Here is a 13,174-nt window from a genome sequence, read left to right on the forward strand (position 1 = left end):
AATTTAATGAAAGTAATTTTAAAACTAAACTAAACACTTATTTTCATATAATTGACAATCAAAATATTAGGACGATACAAAATTGAATGGATTGCACTACTGTTTAACAAGAAAACGACAAGTTACTTAAACTATTTCTTAAAACGAATAAAATCTGTGCAACTCTTGTTAAAAAAGCTAAGATTCAAACCTAACAATTCTTATAAGAAACGAACTTTGCTTTGTTTTAACTTTTGTATTTATCTAGAATGTTTTCATAGATTTTAAAGGAAGAATTTCATAATGAAATCGTGGTATAAAAAGTTGAAAACAATTTAAAGCTTAAACATATATAAACATTACAAGTAAAATTAATTATAACAGTTTGTTTCAGAAAAACTTACCAAGTAAAGAATTTCATAATAAGTATGTGCAAAAGCATTCAAATATATTTAGAATCTATGTAGTATATCATGCGTAAAAAAAAGTATCACATAATAAACAAATAAGAATAAACCTCATTTTCATGGCTTAACTTCCCATTAATTTGACTTAAGTAGTTTTAATAAGTAATTTGTATAATATTTTCAATTTATTTAACAGCTTGGTGTACTTATTCTGCTCAAGTAGTTAACTTTCTAAGAAAAAAAATCGATTCAAATTGTTTAACAGATTATTAGAAAACAGTTAACTTTAAACAATTATAAACAAACTCATCTTAAAAAGTATCTGTTGCAAGTCTTACCGTATTAAACTTTATACATTAGTAAGTTTTTATGTAAAAATGATCAGCTTTTTGAATTAAATTAGTAAAAGCCACAAAGGTTAAACTTTAGCACCCTTATCTTAACATGAATATATTTTATGCTTAATATTACATATCTATAAATGTATATTTATTTATAAAACATATGACAATATTGCACATATTTTTTATTAGTTGCAAGCTTTAAGAACAGGTGCTCCTAAACAAAAATATGAATATTATTTTTTTAATAATCTGTTATACAAATTAATATAATTTTTCATTGTGACATTATTTAATGTTTAATTACCTATACCTTACTACGAACTGAACAGATTTTAAAAAAAGCTTTATAGATAAATATGTTACTATTTGTAGTATTGTATCGATTCAAAAATAGAAGTTTCTTTAAACCAAAAGGATTTGAAACTTACAAGTTTAAGAAACCATACAATAGCATAAATAGTTATTTTAAAAACTTAAAGTTTGACAAATATGCTAAATTACTTTATTAAGTGTACTTAGACTTATTTAGTTTTTATACAAATAAACTTTGATTTATGTTATGTGTGTGACTGTACCTATCGCATCTAACATTTATCATTTTTTAAATGAAAATACAAAATTTTATTATTTTGGTAGGAAATAAAATGTTTTGATTAAATATATTTGAAAAATTTTATTTAAATTCTAGTAAAACTAAATGAATAAAATACAGCTTTAAATTTTTTAAAAGACTATTATTTGACAAGTTTGTTATAATAATTTGAAGTAGAAAACTTTAATTATCGGGTTTTTAGATTTATCATTCTTTATATACTTTATTATTTATTATCTAATTTTTTTTTTTACTTATATACAAGACTTAAGTTTAATTACAATATTTTATTGAAATACAGGATTAGTTATTAATAGCTTTTATTTAGTTATTTGGTTATGACTTAAAAAATAGTATGTCAACAATATATATTATGTATCATTCAGCTAAGTTTTTATTGTTATGATCAAAACTAATGTTTTCCAAAATAATTAGTATGACGTAATTTAAAATTTAAATGTTTTAACACTAAACATAACTCTTTTTAGCAAATAGGTTGCAAAAAGTTTGCATGCTGTTTATGTATATTTGGATACAAAATAATATATAAACTCTGTATTTTTATAAATGTGTATGTTTCCTAATTTTAGCTTTCATAGAGTTTTAATAGCAGTTTATTACACTAAAATAACTTTTCATATAAAATACCTAAAAAAAGTTAAATTTAAATTCATGTTTAATGGTGCATTGTTTTTTTTTAATTTTTAATTGCCATCTTTAATTTACACATAAGTACATAAACTAAAATTGAAATTAATATTTTTAAAGTTAGTTTTGTAGCTACATTTACATGAACTAAACATTATTACTTTTAATGTTTTATAAACTTGTCATGTAAACGTTTGTTTGCTCGTTATACTAACAGCTTATTAAGATTTTATTTTAAAAAGTTTTAATAAGTCTTTAGGTATAGTTATAAATTAATATATTAAGTTAAACTTACATTTCGAATCAAATTATAAGAAGTCATTATATTTTATTAACCAATATGTAAATTCAAGCCACAAGATGTAGTAAAAATATTTGCTATTATACGAAAGCGTAAATACTACAAGTTTTGGCTCATTATTACATTTTAAAATAAAATTAATTTTGTGAGTAAATTTACATGACGTATCTAAGATTAGTAAAATTATTTAGAATCTAATATTTGAAAATGTTTTTTGTTTAGATTAAAGGCTTTGCTATAAATTTTCGTGCGATCTTAAAATTTAAATACATTTCTGATATATATTAATAAATGGAAACTCTAACAGCTTTTATCTTTTTAAACATTAAAATCATTAAAACTTTAAAAGTTTTAAAAAATGTTTCATAGATTATTTTAATTTTCATCAGTTAACTAAAAATTTTGCTTAAAAATGTAACTAGTAAAATGTTAATACTCACTATTTTCAAAATGAAAACTAAAAACAGCATGGTACAATATTAAAATAAAATATGTTTATGGCGTGTAACATTGTACTTTTTGTTTAAAAAAAACTTGAAAACAAACGTGGGGAAATATTACTCCATCAGAAGCTCTAACAAAAATTCAAAAGCAAATTAAAAACTGTAATAAAAGTTGTTACTTTTTACGTTTATTATAACAAAATGTTGATTTAAGTCAATAAAATTTTACAAAACATATAGAAAGACAACATATTAGTACACCTTGTTTAAATCAATAATTAGTCTATGGTTTCAATTCTTGAATGTGTTAAATAAATTAATATTCTACAATATTTTATCTACTAACAACAAGTAACGAGGTGCACACTAATAATAAATAGTTTCATAGTTTCAACGTTATTAACTTTAGAAATTGTTTTAGTTAGAAAATTTATAAGTTTAAAATACTTTTAAATAGAGCTTATACTATCATAACTGGATACTAATTGTTATTTTGATGTTTAAATGAATAACCTTATATATAGTAAAAAAAATTGTCAGAAAAAAAAAATTGAAGTTATCAAACTAAAATAAAAGTTATAAAACAAAAAGCATTTGAGTTAGTAGTTTTGAATAATTTTTACTCGACATAAGTTGCAAATAAAAAAAAAATAGTTAAAAACAGTTAGCTTATAACTTTATTTCAATTTTTTTGTACTTTAGTATTAAATTGACGTCATGTTAGTTTTACAGCAAAACTCTAGTTTTACTTTAAACGTATTACTGCACAATAGTTCGTATTACATGTAGTTAGGTAGACAATAAATTTAAAGCTACTAAAATATGACATAAGAATAAATTAATTACAACACGGCTATCAACGCCAGTAACAACATAAGACTGGTTTCGTTCTTATTAGGACAAATAAGTCTTAAATAGATAATATACATGCAGGTAAACCTAATTAATGTTACAACTTGAGAAACATGTTGTTTAACTTTGTTTTTTACAAGAAATATTTAAGTTAACTTTGTGAAGCTAAAAGTAATTTTTAAATTTGCAAGTTACTTTAAATGAAACATATGCAATAGTTTTAGTAAAAGCTAGTTCTTGTCAATAAAAAAAATATTTTTCTTTCAACTGTGTGTCATAGATTAAATAAAATTCTTGAATGAATTTGTTTACAAAGATATTTATCAAACTTGCAGGTAAATCTGAATGACTTCAACAATAAACATTATATTTTACATTATATAATTTTCAATATATTCAATATTAAGTATGATTTAGATTACGATTTTTATTTTATACAAAACTAGATCGATCTTATCTTTGATTTATATAATTTAATTTCATTTAGTCAACATGTTTTATATTTTTGCATGATGTCAATTTATCCCTGAAGATATTTTTATTTTTGCTGAAAAAAAGTAGTAATAGAATTTTTTGCGCTAAAAACAAACTAAAAAATTTATAAGTTTTGTAAAATGAACCGTTAGTTGTTTTTGTATTTTTGCTATTAATAAAAAATCAAGCTATTCTATTTGAATAAGAATCACAGTTTGAAAATCCGTTTTTCGGTGAAACTGAGTAACTGTAAATTAAGCAATGAGTTATATTTTTAAGTATATGAACCTTTAGTTTGTTTGAAATGATTTTTGTGTTAAGTCGGTTTAAAGAAAAGTATGAAAAAAAATCGACTACAACTTAACAAAAAAAACTACATTGTCTCTTTTTAAAAAAATCATAAAATATAGTCAGAACTTAAATCAACTCAGAGTTTGATAATATAATCGAAAATAAAATTTAATACGTAAGAGGTTTAAGTTTTTAGTTTACGATTAGTTTTGATGCGAATACTCAAACTTTCTATGAAACTTTAATCAAAATTTATAACATGTTGGCACTATCAATTACAGCTTTGCCAACAAACATTTTAATTAAATTAAATTCATTTCATCCAATTGTACCAAGATCAGCCGTTTCTGACTCACGACGTTTTCAGCTAAAAACAACAATGCTTAGAAAGCTAGATAATTACTTAATCTATAAAATTAATTTAATCAATTTTTTACTGTTGCGTGTAATTAAAATATACTGCCTATTTTATGTGTTTCACTTTCTTTTCTTTATATCAATATATTTTGAATAAAAGTTTTCTTAAAAATTATCGCCGGTAAGAACTTGGATGCATGACTATTCAAATTCGGGCAGTTTAAGTTTTTAAAAAAATTTGAAAGGGGCACAACTAAAAAGTTAATGTTTTTACGTCAATTATAAAAAATATATATGTAGATCTTTGTAGTATCTACGAGCCATTTTTTTTCTTTTTGCAAAACATTAAATATTTATTCAAATAAGCCTTAAATACGGTAAAAAACATGGTTATGTCTAGTAGTTTTAGAATATCTTTAAAAGTGTGTAAAATTTTGCGAAAAGGTAGAAGTGGCTTGTAGAAACGAATAAAAACTACGTATGTATCTTTTATTTTTTTAAAGTTATATTGCTTTTTGGAGTATAGTATTTTTTTCTTAAAAGTTTTAACTGTCTGAATTTGAATTGACCGAGTTTGAATTGTCATATAACCGAAGAACTTTTGTAATTGCCATTGTATTCAAGCAAAACTTATAATTATTTAAAGGAAACAACAAACATAATACTATTTTAATTGGCAACAACAAACTTACTTATTATTGCAACAAGCAATAAAAGCGTTTGAATCTCTTAGTTATGTAGAAATACTAGTCTTAAAATTTTGATTAAAACAAACATATGCAATGTAAAGTTTACACTTTGTTTATATTAATTTAAAGGTTACAAGATAATCATTGTCTTCAATATATTTGAAACAAAAGAAGATTTTTAGCTACAAATATATCTTAAAAGTTTGATTTAGCTGTTTAATTACCTAACTAAATTACAAATAACTTCTGTATAGTTAAACAACTTGTATTTAAAACATGAAAGAAATAACATATAGATAACAAACTAACAAACATTTAAAAGAGTAAATATTTAAATTGAGGTTTTTTTATACATTTTTACATTTTATACATTTGATTGATATTTACATATGTTCAATTTTATAAACTGACAAGCAAAGCTTATACTTATAAAATTTAAGCAGTAGTAAGTAAAAAAATGTATAAAATATTGAAATAGCTAAAAGTTCTGCAGATAAGTTCCAAATAGTTCAATTTTTTCAGTTTAGAAACAGGTGAAACTTAAAAAAACAGTTTTATATTAAGTTGAATAAAGGAACAACTTGTTTTAAAATATATTTAGTTTTGCACAAACAAATATTTGAAAACCCTAGCTATTTTGTTATTTCACACTTAGCCAATATAAATTATATATCAGCTCACAGACTAGCATATAAAACAGCAATAAACAGTAATTAAATTGATTTAGACTATAAACCAAAAGTTTCTAGAATATGTTAATTATAAAACAAATTTCAAATCATTAGAAACAAGAACTTCCTATTTAAACTTTGTATAAATATTCTCCCACAAACATCACATCTAGAAGGTCTTTCTTAGTATGAATTTAAACGTGACGATTTCAACTTGATTTTAGAGAATACTTATTGCTACAAATTTCACATTCATGAGGCTTTTCTTTAGTATTAGTCAACATGTGTTGTTTACGGACAAATTTACGAACAAGCCTTTTCTCAAAAACTTCACATTGAAAATCTTTTTTACAATCATGTATCAATATTTGTCTTGTCAAGCTATCTTTACAATTAAACTTTTATCTTTTTTTCACATTTAAAATGTTTATAATCAGTGAGAACAACTGCATGACGTTTTAAAGCATGTCTAAATTGTGCAAAACATCAAATTGGTATATTTTCAAGCCAGAATGAATAACTTAATGTCTGTTTAAGTTACTATTTTACTGAATTTCTTGGCACAAACATTTTAGCTCCACGGTTTTTCACCTGAACATTTTTTTTTGGAATGACTAATGATCTTGACACAAAATATGTTTGACACGTTACAAAAAATGTCTTTTATAATCATTTTACAAATTCATTGCGGAAGAACAATCCTGTAAAATTTCAACTTTGTGAATCTAATCAATGCAATTTAATACTACCAAAGCTATATAATATATATCGAACATTAAAAAATATTAGTGTTGCAAAAATTCAAATTAATTGGATATAACAATCTAACCTGATCATTTCTAACCCGATCATTTTTAACCCGATCAGTTTTAACCCGATCATTTCTAACAAGATCATTTCTAACACGATTATTTCTAACCCAGTTAAGCCCAATCATTTCTAATCCAATCATTTCTAACCTGATCATTTCTAACCCAACCACTTTTAGCCTGATCGTTTCTAACTCAAATTACTTGTTTATTTTGTTAATTTTTATTTAATTTCGATTATATGCAAAAAAAATAATCTAAATAAAGTTATATAACCAACAAACTGTTTACAAACTTTTGTTAACTTTAAAACACAAAGGTTTACATATGTTACGTAAAAATAGTTTTTAATATAAATTTTAATTTTAATCTTACCTTAACATAATTTCAATTTATATTTATTACCTCATTTTTTGATTTCTCATCTTACACATACATTCAATTTTTTTGTTATTTCTAATAGGTTTTTTGTTTACTTATACTAGTTTAACAGACAATTTTCGTTAATAGTTTACAATTTACTTAATCGTTTACTTTACAATATTTCAAACAATTTTTGTAGGATTTTAAATTAAGCAGATAAAACTACTTTTAAATTGGATCTCATTGTCATTCACGTGACTATAACAATTTTAAAATAAGCAAATTTTGAAAAGTAAACGTTTACAGTTGTAACATTTTGATACAAAACCATTTATGTTTCGGTCTTAAAACTAAATTGTAAGTCCTACGTAAATGTTGTGTTACTGCTGACTAATAATTAATGATCAATAGATTAATTTCGAGTTTCATCTTAATAAATTATAATTTTTTTTTTCTACAACTTTCATAGGTCTAATAAAGACTTGTTTTCATTAAACAACATAAAGTGTTGTAATAACAACTTTATATTATGAACAATTTTGTTTTATTAGTTGATCATTTAAACACCGTCTTTGCTTAAAAAAATACTTTTTCTTTATCAGCTTTTTTATTACAAAGATATTTAAATAAACGCTTTATTTTATCTACTGTATATAAAAATGAATAATGTTCAGGTAGTCTGCCTTTTTTGTATGAGAACAAGACAATTTTGATAATTCGACATACTAACAACTGACAAATAAACATTTCGTATAATTTTTTTTCTCATACCAATGCCAGTTTTAGTTATTAACATTTGTTAAATATTTTATAATTTTTTTTTGAATTAAATTTAGTTTATAAAAGCTTTTAAAAGTACTATGATCACTTAGTTCTTATAAACGTTTATAAAAATACTTAAGTAATTTTGTACTTCTGCATAAAAAAGTAAAAAATAATAAGCATTCATATTTAAATCAGAACAAATTTAATGGTACTACACTTTTTTTTAATTCAATTAATCTAACTATTTTTTTCTTTATCATGCTTTTAATATATGTTTTATTAGAACTAAATTTAGTACTGTCATTATATTACTAACAAGTACACCATATTAAAGAACTTGTAAGTATGTAAATCTTTTTACTATAAAAATTTTCAGATCTTTTGCTGATTTCTATAACTTGTGTTTTTTAAATAAATCACATAATTTGTTTAAGTTTAATTGAACTGGATTATACTTTTCGGAACATTAAAAAAAATACATTAGGTATTATTTTAAGTAAAACTTATCTACTTACTATACTTTGGATTTCCGAGTTAACTTCAGTTAAGATTATGTTTAGTTATTTGTGTCGTAAAGTATTTTAATGATATTTCGTCTAAAAAAGTTCTCAGAAAAAAGCAATGAAGTTTTATTATTAATGTAAATTAACTTGAAAGATATAAAATATAGATACTTGTTTTTGTTTATATTTTGTATTAAACTTAATTAAGTTAATTGTTAGTAGTGGATAAAATATACTATAGAAAATTTATCTAAACAAATTTAAGACTTATGCAGTTTGTTTTAATTTTGTACTGATTTCCAAATACATTTGTTAAAACATTATTACTCCGAATATTACCTTCATTAACAGTGTTCAAAGCTTTATATTTTTTAAACATCCTTAGTAGTTTTAAAAATTATTAACAATTTTTACAAGGTTTATAATTATTAAGCATTTGATCTACAATGAATGTGCAAGGTGATGACAAAAGACATATTTGTGTAGCTTGTGAAAAGTGTTTTAAATCAAAGTCAGCGTTGGTTAAGCATAAAAGAAATCATTCTAGTGAAAAACCTTATAGCTGTGATGTTTGTGTTAAAAGTTTTACACAAAAAGGTAGTTTGAATAGACATCAACTTACTCATTCTGGTTTGAAGATTTATCAATGTGATGTATGCAAAAGATGTTTTGCTCAAAGAAGTAGTTTAAAGCAGCATAAAGTAGTCCACACTGATGATAAATCATTTAATTGTGAACAGTGTGACAAAAGATTTACCCGAAAAAGTAGCTTGACAAGACACATGTTGATACATAGTTGTAAAAAAGATTTTCAGTGTGATATTTGTCAGAAGAAGTTTGCTTTTAATTATGTTTTAAAACGACACATGGTAACTCACACTAAAGTAAAGAATCAACAATGTGAAGTTTGCAAGAAAAAGTTTTCACTTAAACATAATTTAAAAACTCATATTAGAATTCATACTGGAGATAGATTATTTGGATGCGATATTTGTCGTAAAAGATTCAGGCATAATTATAATAGGAATAGTCATTTGAAAACTCATAAACAATGACAAAGTTCCTATTCAAAATGACTTTAAGTTTTTCTGATAATAAATATATTGTATAAAAGCTGATATAAGATTTTGAGCTGATATATGATTAATATTGGCTAAGTTTGAAAAAATATTAACTAGGTTTTTGAAATATTTATTCATGTAAAACTAAAATGTTTTAATGAAACAAATATCTTTTATAATTTAATTAAAAATAAACATTTTTTAGTAAATTTACCTGTTTGTTTTTATGTTTTTAGTAGATTAGAATATTTTGTCTATATCTGCGGTATTCTTAGAGTTTTAAAGTTTTTTATTTATTTGTTTTTATAAGTACAGCTTAACCTAATTATAAAAATGCCTTGTTCTAAGAACTTTAATATTTTTGTATATTTATAAATATCATAAATAGTATTAAAAATACTTCAGTTGGAATTTTACTTTTATAACTATTTGTTATTTAAATTCTTTATTTTATTCCATTCGAATTTTAAATATAAACATTAAAAGACCAACTTTCTACACAGCTTACCGCTTTAATATAGTAGGCTGTCGCAATTAAAAGTAAATTTGTGCTTCGCTTGTATGCAGAGCAAGTTTTTTTCTTTTAATTTATTAGAAGTTATGCTTAACTACAATGGAAATTTGTTAAAAAGTTCTTTACTTGCTTGTATGAGATCTTAAATTTCAAATAATTTTATATGAAGAAAAGCAAATACATAACAAAATACAATAAATATTATACACAGCACATTTTACTGAAAAGTATATTATATTAAATAATTTTTTTTTAGATAAAGCAGTAAACTTAATTAGTAAGCGTTTTTTTTTATTGAAAACGTTGCGGGTCAGAAACGATGAGCTGAAGAGATTGTACAACTGGATAAAGAGAATTTAACTTGCTTAAAATGTCTAGGTTAGAAACTGTAATTGACAGTGTCAACTTGAAAAGTAAATTAGTGTTTTTTTTAAGTTAAAGTATGCCAGATTGATATATTTTCATTATTTTATTTTAGTTTTAATTAAATCTGAAAACTCATAGCTTGTTTAAGAAAATACTACAATTGAAGGTTTTTAAATTAACATTATAAGTTTTTTTTTATTGAGTTGTATTTATTTGTTTTTATCCTAATATAACTTTTGTTTTACCTTGGTTTATAAATAAAAAATATATAAATTAACTATTAAACGATAATAAAGCGTTAAAAAAAATGGTTTAATTCCTTTCTATTATCGAGTCATTTTCCACGGATACAGTTTAGTATCATGTTTAGAAAAGTTTTTTCTTTTATTTAAGCAAATTAGTTACATAAATGGTATAAAAACTAACTAGCATGCAACAATAGGAAATAAATAGTTTAACGTAATATTCAAACTTGCTTAAACATTCAGAACTTTAATTCATTATATTTTATAACAACGTAATTATGATTAACCAATTGATATTTAACTAGTATTTAAATACAAGTTTAGTTAGCTTTAGAATTAAACATTTACCTACATCAGAGACTTAAAGATTTCGCAAAGTTATGCGAAAAGTAAAGACATATTTTATTTAAAGTTTTTTCTTAAACTAATTACTGTAACATAAAAAAAAATTGAACCTAAATTTTGAACACAATCAAAATTTAATATAAATGAGTGTACTTACTACCTATCTTAATAAAAGAAAAGAAAAACAAAGTTTTTAAGTTAGTGGTTTTTTTTATAACATTAATTTAATATGTGTCTACTGATTACAGAACAATTTAATTTTACAATTTTTAACGATAATAAGTTTTTGTATTTCATTTTAAGTATTTAATTTAGTTTTAGTTTTATTTAAAAGATATTAGTAAATATAAATTTTAATTTTAATTTCATTAACTTTTAATTGACTTAACGATTATTTGTAAAATAATATTTTATTGTTGTTTTCTTGTTTTTAAGGATGTTAGTACTAAATTAAGGTAATGTACTTAGTATTATGTATATATTGTGTTTTTAATTTAAAAGTATCTCATCAGTTATAATTAATTTTGTATTATTATGTGACACAATATAAATTTTTAATCTGTTCTGATCAGTCTAACCTTTATAAAAATGACTAAAACTAATTACCACAACTATTATCAATGTTTTGACTTGTATAACTTGGCAAAACTAAAACCCAAAAAAACTTGTACACCAGAAAAAAAATTTCTAACTCAAATTTTACTTACACAAAGTTTACGAATACCCAGTACAAAGTACTACTTTGACTAGAAATTTAAATATACTTTTTAGCTAGATAACTTTTTACTTTTTAATGTAATACACACAATGTTTCAGTTATAAAACATTGTGTGTACTGTCGTGAGTTTAATATTAAATGTTCAAATATTAATTTCTTTAAATTTCTAAACAACTTTGTTAAACCAGTCTACTTCATAGTTTTAGTCTACTTCATAATCGGACAGCTGTTGATAATTTGACAAATAACATTTAAAAACTTCTTTTTAACGTTATGTTTTTATTCTTATACCACTCTAAGTTTTAGTTATCTGTGTTTATTAAATTGATTATAAAATACAAGTTTAAGTAAATATGTTTAACATGTTTCTTACTTTGTAAGTTTTAGATACCTAAAAAATAAATTATTTTATCTAACAATTATTTAATGTTTTGCAAAGCTCGTAAAAAACAAAATCCCTTCACTATTACCAGTTTTGCGAGTTCTTGAGTAATTTTGTACTTAACCTATAACAGTAAAAAATAACAATTAGTATATTTTAACTAAAACATATTTGTTAGTACAATTATTTTTTTTTTCTTTGCCAAGCCAATATATAGATTGCTTTTTCTATCAAATTCAGTATTTTATTTATAATACCAACATCTATACCATGCAAAAGAATTTGTAAGTATTTTTTTTTATTATGGTCTTACAATTTTATTAGATGTTGAACTTATTTATCAAAGTTGTACTTTTGATTATTTCACATATTTTTTTTGAGTTTCATTGACTATTATTAAACATAAAACTTACCTACTATCGATATTTCAGGATATACTACAATACTTCAGTTTAGTATATTTAAATGCTTCATAAACATTTTTACTTGTCAATCAGTTGAACAAAGTTCATTGATAATATTAGATAATAATGCTGTTTTTAAAATAAGTGTAAAAAGTATTTAAAATTTTAAAATATAATTTTTTTTTGAATCATTTAAGTAATTTTGAAACAGTATTAGCTTTTACAATATAGAAAATTTATCCTAGAAAATTAAAGATTAAAGAAATTTGTTTTAAAATTTTAAAATGCAATAGTTTAATATTACTTAGAGTATTAGATGCATAAATAATATACTTTGTTTTATATATCTAAGTAGCCTTTGTAGCATTTAAGTTTATCAACAAATTTTAGAAAGTTTATGATTATTAAGAATTTTTCTACAATAAATTTGCAAGGTGATTATAAACGACATATTTTTGTAACTTGTGGGAAGTATTTTAAATCAAGTTCAGCGTTGGTTATACATGAAAGAATTCATACTGGTGAAAAACCTTACTGTTGTGATGTTTGTGATAAGAGTTTTTCACAAAAAGGTACTTTGAATAGACATCAAATTACTCATTTTGGTTTGAAGATTTATCAATGTGATGTTTGCAAAAGATGCTTCGCTCG

This window comes from Thalia democratica, chromosome 3, assembly GCF_965202585.1.
Source record: "Thalia democratica chromosome 3, ktThaDemo2.hap1.1, whole genome shotgun sequence".
NCBI classification, from domain to species: domain Eukaryota; kingdom Metazoa; phylum Chordata; class Thaliacea; order Salpida; family Salpidae; genus Thalia; species Thalia democratica.